This window comes from Corythoichthys intestinalis, chromosome 14, assembly GCF_030265065.1.
Source record: "Corythoichthys intestinalis isolate RoL2023-P3 chromosome 14, ASM3026506v1, whole genome shotgun sequence".
NCBI classification, from domain to species: domain Eukaryota; kingdom Metazoa; phylum Chordata; class Actinopteri; order Syngnathiformes; family Syngnathidae; genus Corythoichthys; species Corythoichthys intestinalis.
In genome coordinates, this window is record NC_080408.1 from 2,621,396 (window position 1) to 2,629,618 (window position 8,223).

Genomic DNA, 8,223 nt, shown 5'->3' on the forward strand with positions numbered 1-8,223 from the left:
TGGACCCTCCATGTCGGCAAGGAAAAACTCCAAAAACTCCAAGCTCTGAGAAACTTTGGGGAGTACCACAGTCAGGAGAGATCCACTCGCAGGACAGATAGACAGGATGCACCAGGACTGCTAATGGCGGGGCCGGCCCAGCCTATACGCAGACTCTGCAGCTGCTTAGGGCCCCTGACCACCAGGGGCCCACAATCTGGCAATTGTTTAATTTGTGTTCTATTTTGTTTACTACAGTTTGCTTTATTTGACTTTTGTGAGTTTTGAGACTTGATTACAAGCTTAAAAAAATAAAAGTTCTTCCTTAACTTCTTTCTGTCCTCTTTTAGAAAAAAGGTTTGGCGCTATCTACTGTAAGTACTGACAATCATTTAGGGTGAAAAGTTTGAAGTATGCAGTGCAACAAAATCTGATTAATATACAAAATATGGACATACGGGTTGGATTGCATGTATGGGTTTCACAGTACACTGTGACGAAATGGTGGGCCAAAAATATGGGCCCCTTTGCATTATTTTGTTTAGGGCCCCCAAATGGCCTGGGCCGGCCCTGCTAATTGGAATTAGCAGACGGGGCTAGAGTCTGTAAAGATTCAGTAGAGTAAAGGAACAAGAAGAGGTCCATCTAGCCAGATAAGACGGGGGTGGCAACGAGGACGTCCATCCAGCCAGGGGTCCGGATAGTCAGGAGGCTGCAGCTGAAAAATAGCCCAACCCCAGAGGGGGGAAAGGGGACATCGGATGACTAGTGATGAAGAGACTAGTTAACTAGATATTAACATTGGAAAATAGAAATAAAGTAAGACAAGTGGTAGGTAAGTGAGAAAAAGGAGATAGAACTCAGTGGCTGTACTTCCCCCAGCATGATAGCTTCTAGTGCAGCTTAGACTGAACTGTGAGTCTAATCCGACTTCAACTAGCCTGACCATAAGCTTTGTCGAATAGGAACGTTTTTAATCTAATCTTAAATGTGCAGACTGTCTCGGCTTCTTTAATATTAGCTGGAAGCTGATTCCATAAAACAGGGGCTTAGTGGCTAAAGGCTCTAGCTCCGACAGTACTTTTAGAAACCCTGGGAACTACCAGTAGACCTGCATTCTGAGAGCGGAGTGTTCTGTTGGGGCGGTATGGAACCAGAGCATCGGTGAGATAAGATGGCCCCAACCCATTAATGGTCTTAAATGCAAGAAGGAGGATTTTTAATTTAATTCTAAACTCGACTGGAAGCCAGTGAAGGGCCTGGAGCACAGGGGTGATGTGCTCTCTTCTATTAGTTCCTGTTAAAAGTCTTGCTGCTGCATTTTGGACCAGCTGAAGACCTTTTAGAGAACTTTTAGGACAAGCTGCAAGTAGGGAGTTACAGTAATCCAATCTAGATGTAACGAACGCGTGAATTAACTTTTCTGCATTGTTTTTAGATAAAATATTTCTAATTTTGGCTATGTTGCGCAGGTGAAAAAAGGCATATACATTTTGTTGGCCTAACAGCATAATTGTTTCAATTATGTTTTTTGCCAAAATTTAGATTTCTGCATAATGTGCTCCTAACCTGGCAGCTTTCCTGCTTTTCCCCTAAGCCAATCAGAACTGTTCAAAAACAATCTGCCTTAAAGCAACACTACGTAACTTTTCAACCTTTATGAAATATTTTCATAACTTTTATGATGATATGTCACCTGACAACTAGTTGAATTAAACCTCTTTTATATCTTGAGGGGGTCTCTATCCATCGGCAGAGTTTGACTTTGGGGCAGGGGGGGCACAACATGTTAATGACCCCGAAACGCAGTGTCAGCAATAAAATTAACTTACAAGAATATTTATAATAATAAGTTGACGATGAGCGTTTTTTGTTTCCCATCATTCTTGAGGGGAATTCTAAATCAGGCTGCTTAGGCAATACTTTTCACCAAGATGGTCAACCATTGAATATGGTTCGCCCGCCGGTGTCGTGCCAATGTAGTTACCCTAGTCAAAAATTGTATCCCCTGGGTGGAGCCATATGGTGGTAGATTTGTGTCTTTATTTTTCAACCCAAAAATGTTGCTTCAATAAAAGAAAAAAAAGTTGCTTCAATCAAAATATACAGTTTATTTTCAATTAAAAAAAAGTCGCTTCAATCAAAAAAACAAATGTGTTTAAATGCAAAAATAAATTTGAAACCAAAAACAAAACTATTTTCTTTGAATTTTTTTTTGATTGGAGTCCTTTTTTTTTTTTTTTTTTTTTGATTGAAGCAACTTTTTTGATTGAAGTCATGTGGATTTGTGTTTGGGCCACATTTTGGCTAGGACATTTTTGTCTTTACTATTCAATCAAAAAATAATTTGCTTCAAAAAAATATATCTTTTCAAAAAGAAAAATCACTTCAATCAAAAAAAGAAAAAAATTCAATCACAGAAAAAGTTTTTGAATGTGAAAAAATATTTGAGATTGAAAAATTTGCATTTGAACACTTAATGTTCCATTGAAACAGTTTTCTTTGATTGAAGCAATCCTTTTTATGTTTGGGCCATATTATGGGTAGGACATTTGTGTCTAAATCATCACCCAATAAAAGTTGCTTCAATCAAAAAAAAAAAAATTCAATCAAAGTAAAAAATCATTTGAAAAATAAGATTGCCCTCCCCTATTTTTTTTTTTTTTTTATTATATTGAAAGCAAATGACCGCCTAAGGTCCTAGTCACATGATCAGTTAAAAAAAATTGACCCATTATAAAAACTTTTTTTTTGGTTTATTTCATTCATTTTTGTTGCGGTTTTATTGCTTTACAACTTTTTTATATATAAGAAAGTCAATTTCATGCAATGACACTTTTCGGCCACCGGGGGGGGCCTGGCCGCTCATATCTCTATGGCTTTCACAGACACTAACTTTGAGGAGGGTGGCAGGAATCCTATTTGTAAAACTCACATTAAATAAAAAAGAAAGTTAAAAAAAAAAAAAGACAGTTGAAACAGTATATTGAATTATACATAAACATATTCAATCTTCAAGAGAATTAAATGGAAGTAAAACAAAACAAAAGAATGAAACGCAAATAATTTGAAATATATAGACATTGGTGAATGTGCTGTGAAAAACATTTGCATTTGCTATTTAAAAGGAAACACAGAAAATTAAATGGATAAATACTACAAAATAATCAGTGTTAAACAAAAAATGAAAGAGAAAAAAAACATGTAAAATTGAAAAATAAATCTAAATCCTTTCTTTTACAAAAATGAGATTTATTTTTAAAATATTACTGAACATTTTTATTTTTATTGTTTTTTTGTAATTTTCTTTTTGAAAATATTTATTTATTTATTGTATTTGTTTTTTTAATGTCTTTTAGGACTTTCTAAATTTTTGCAGTAATTTCAATGTAATGTTCTATATTTAGTTGTTGTTTTTAATTAATACTATTTTCATGTACTTATGTATTCCTCCAATGCTTTACGCATATTTGATAAATCGTTAGCTTAACAGCATAATTGCTTAACTTATATTTTAGCATTTTCGGTGGAAATTGGGTAAAGAATTTTTTTGCATGCACATTGATATTTTTTTAATTAAAGCAACACTATGTAACTTTTGAGTTTTGTTTGATTTTAGCGCTGCCGGTGGACAAAAGCGGCAGTGTTTTGCCTTTTGCCATAGACTTCATAATAGATTGACGGGACACAGGGTGCGGGGCCGATTACTAGGGGGGCCACGCTGCAGAACACAAGGGAGAAGGGCCACCTTTGTCCCCAGAGCAGTCATGCTCCTGAACAATGACCCCGCCTTGTCCCAACTGCCACTGACGGACTGAATGCACATAGCACTTTAACCTCATGCATAGAGCACTTTTTATTTGGCAGTAACTTGATATTTTTACTGTAGCACCTTATGTGTGTTTTTATATTGTTATTGGTGTGTTTGTCCTGCAATGCTGCTGGTTATGCCTTCTTAATTGCCCCTCGGGGACAAATAAAGTGAATTTGAATTGAATTGAATCTACGTCAAAGCTGACTGATTCGAAACACAGACAAAGAGCTTTTTCTGTTGAAAATTCTTGTGAATAAATGCTTAAATCCCTGAATTCTTTATAGAGATGGGCATAAAATAGTCTCGATTCTTGGTTAAAAGCAAAAAAACTTGGCAGTTCACATTTATTTAGGGCTGTCAAACAATTACAATTTTTAATCGAGTTAATTACAGCTTAAAAATTAATGAATCGTAATTAATCGCAATTCAAACCATCTATAAAATATGCCATATTTTTCTGTAAATTATTGTTGGAATGGAAAGATAAGACACAAGATGGATATATACATTCAACAAACGGTACATAAGTACTGTATTTCTTTATTATAACAATAAATCAACAAGATGGCATTACCATTATTAACATTCTGTTAAAGCGATCCATGGATAGAAAGACTTGTAGTTCTTAAAAGATCAATTTTAGTACAAGTTATAGAAATGTTATATTAAAACCCCTCTTCATGTTTTCGTTTTGATAAAATTTGTAAAATTTTCAATCAAAAAATAAACTAGTAGCCCGCCATTGTTGATGTCAATAATTACTTAGACAATGCTCATGGGTTTATTTATTATTTTTAGGGTCAGGGAAACATTTCACACAAATACAGTGGGGCAAATAAGTATTTAGTCAACCACCAATTGTGCAAGTTCTCCTACTTGAAAAGATTAGAGAGGCCTGTAATGGTCAACATGGGTAAACCTCAACCACGACAGACAGAATATGGAGAAGAAAAATTACAGAAAATCACATTGTTTGATTTTTAACGAATTTATTTCCAGATTAGAGTGGAAAATAAGTATTTGGTCACCAGCAAGATTTCTGGCTGTAAAAGAGGTCTAACTTCTTCTAACGAGGTCTAATGAGGCTCCACTCGTTACCTGTATTAATGGCACCTGTTTTAACTCATTATCGGTATAAAAGACACCTGTCCACAATTTCAGTCAGTTACACTCCAAACTCCACTATGGCCAAGACCAATGAGCTGTCGAAGGACACCAGAGACAAAATTGTAGACCTGCACCAGGCTGGGAAGACTGAATCTGAAATAGGTAAAACGCTTGGTGTAAAGAAATCAACTGTGGGAGCAATTATTAGAAAATGGAAGACATACAAGACCACTGATAATCTCCCTCGATCTGGGGCTCCGTTCAAGATCTCACCCCGTGGCGTCAAAATGATAACAAGAACGGTAAGGAAAAACATGAACAACACGGGGGGACCTAGTGAATGACCTACAGAGAGCTGGGACCACAGTAACAAAGGCTACTATCAGTAACACTATGCGCCGCCAGGGACTCAAATCCTGCACTGCCAGACGTGTCCCCCTGCAGAAGAAAGTACACGTCCAGGCCCGTCTGCGGTTCGCTAGAGAGCATGTGGATGATCCAAAAGAGGACTGGGAGAATGTGTTATTGTAAGATGAAACCAAAATACAACTTTTTGGTGGAAACACAGGTTCTCGTGTTTGGAGGAGAAAGAAAACTGAATTGCATCCGAAGAACACCATACCCACTGTGAAGCATGGGGGTGGAAACATCATGCTTTGGGGCTGTTTTTCTGCAAACGACTGATCCGTGTAAAGGAAAGAATGAATGGGGCCATGTATCGAGAGATTTTGAGTGAAAATCACCTTCCATTAGCAAGGGCATTGAAGGTGAGACGTGGCAGGGTCTTTCAGCATAACAATGATCCCAGACACACAGCCAGGGCAACAAAGCAGTGGCTTCGTAAGAAGTATTTCAAGGTCCTGGAGTGGCCCAGCCAGTCTCCAGATCTCAACCCCATAGAAAATCTGTGGAGGGAGTTGAAAGTCTGTGTTGCCCAACGACAGCCCCAAAACACCACTGCTCTAGAGGAGATCTGGACGGAAGAATGGGCCAAAATACCAGCAACAGTGTGTGAAAAGCTTGTGAAGAGTTACAGAAAACGTTTGGCCTCCATTATTGCCAACAAAGGGTACATAACAAAGTATTGAGATGAACTTTTGGTATTGACCAAATACTTATTTTCCACCATGATTTGCAAATATTCTTTAAAAATCAAACAATGTGATTTTCTGTTTTTTTTCCACATTCTGCCTCTTGTGGTTGAAGTTTACCCATGTTGACAATTACAGGCCTCTCTAATATTTTCAAGTGGGAGAACTTGCACAATTAGTGGTTGATTAAATACTTATTTGCCCCACTGTATTTTTTGTTTGAAGCAACTTATTTTTTGATTGAATAATAAACACACAAATGTCCAAGCCAAAATGCGGCCCAAACGCAAAAAAACATTACTTCAATCAAAAAAGTTGCTTCAACCAAAAAAATGTTTCTTCAATCAAAAAAAAAACAAAAAAAAAATCCAAAGAAAAATGGATGCATTAAATGCATTTTTTTTTTAGTTTCAAATTTAACTTTTTTAATTCGAAAATATATATTTTGAATGAACCTTTTTTATTAACTTCAATCAAAAAAACAAAACAAAAACAAAAACAAAAAAAAAATCCAAAGAAAAATAGCTTTCAAATGCATTTTTTTTGGTTTCAAATTTAACTTTTTTTTAAATTGAAAATATATATTTTGATTGAACTTTTTTTTTTAAATTTTTTTTTAATTGAAGCAACTTTTTTGGGGATCCAATAATGAAGACACAAATCTACCTCCATATGGTTCCGCCCAGGTGATACAATTTTTGACTGGGGTAACTACATTGGCACGGCACTGGCGGGCGTACCATATTCAATGGATGATGATCTTGGCGAAAAGTATAGTTTTCCTAAGCAGCCTGATTTAGAATTCCCCTCAAGAATGATGGGAAACAAAAAATGCTCATCTTCAACTTATTGTTATACAGAGCCTTGCAAAAGTATTCGGCCCCCTTTAACCTTGCAACCTTTCGCCACATTTCAGGCTTCAAACATAAAGGTATAAAATTTTAATTTTTTGTCAAGAATCAACAACAAGTGGGACACAATCGTGAAGTGGAACAAAATTTATTGGATAATTTAAACTTTTTTAACAAATAAAAAACTGAAAAGTGGGGCGTGCAATATTATTCGGCCCCCTTGCGTTAATACTTTGTAGCGCCACCTTTCACTCCAATTACAGCTGCAAGTCGCTTGGGGTATGTTTCTATCAGTTTTGCACATCGAGAGACTGACATTCTTGCCCATTCTTCCTTGCAAAACAGCTCAAGCTCAGTGAAGTTGGATGGAGAGTGTTTGTGAACAGCAGTCTTCAGCTCTTTCCACAGATTCTCGATTGGATTCAGGTCTGGACTTTGACTTGGCCATTCTAACACCTGGATGCGTTTATTTTTGAAGCATTCCATTGTAGATTTGGCTTTATGTTTTGGATCATTGTCCTGTTGGAAGATAAATCTCCGTCCCAGTTTCAGGTCTTGTGCAGATACCAACAGGTTTTCTTCCAGAATGTTCCTGTATTTGGCTGCATCCATCTTCCCGTCAATTTTAACCATCTTCCCTGTCCCTGCTGAAGAAAAGCAGGCCCAAACCATGATGCTGCCACCACCATGTTTGACAGTGGGGATGGTGTGTTCAGGGTGATGAGCTGTGTTGCTTTTACGCCAAACATATCGTTTTGCATTGTGGCCAAAAAGTTCCATTTTGGTTTCATCTGACCAGAGCACCTTCTTCCACATGTTTGGTGTGTCTCCCAGGTGGCTTGTGGCAAACTTTAAACGCGACTTTTTATGGATATCTTTGAGAAATGGCTTTCTTTTTGCCACTCTTCCATAAAGGCCAGATTTGTGCAGTGTACGACTGATTGTTGTCCTATGGAAAGACTCTCCCACCTCAGCTGTAGATCTCTGCAGTTCATCCAGAGTGATCATGGGCCTCTTGGCTGCATCTCTGATCAGTTTTCTCCTTGTTTGAGAAGAAAGTTTGGAAGGACGGCCGGGTCTTGGTAGATTTGCAGTGGTCTGATGCTCCTTCCATTTCAATATGATGGCTTGCACAGTGCTCCTTGAGATGTTTAAAGCTTGGGAAATCTTTTTGTATCCAAATCCGGCTTTAAACTTCTCCACAACAGTATCTCGGACCTACCTGGTGTGTTCCTTGGTTTTCATAATGCTCTATGCACTTTAAACAGAACCCTGAGACTATCACAGAGCAGGTGCATTTATACGGAGACTTGATTACACACAGGTGGATTCTATTTATCATCATCGGTCATTTAGGACAACATTGGATCATTCAGAGATC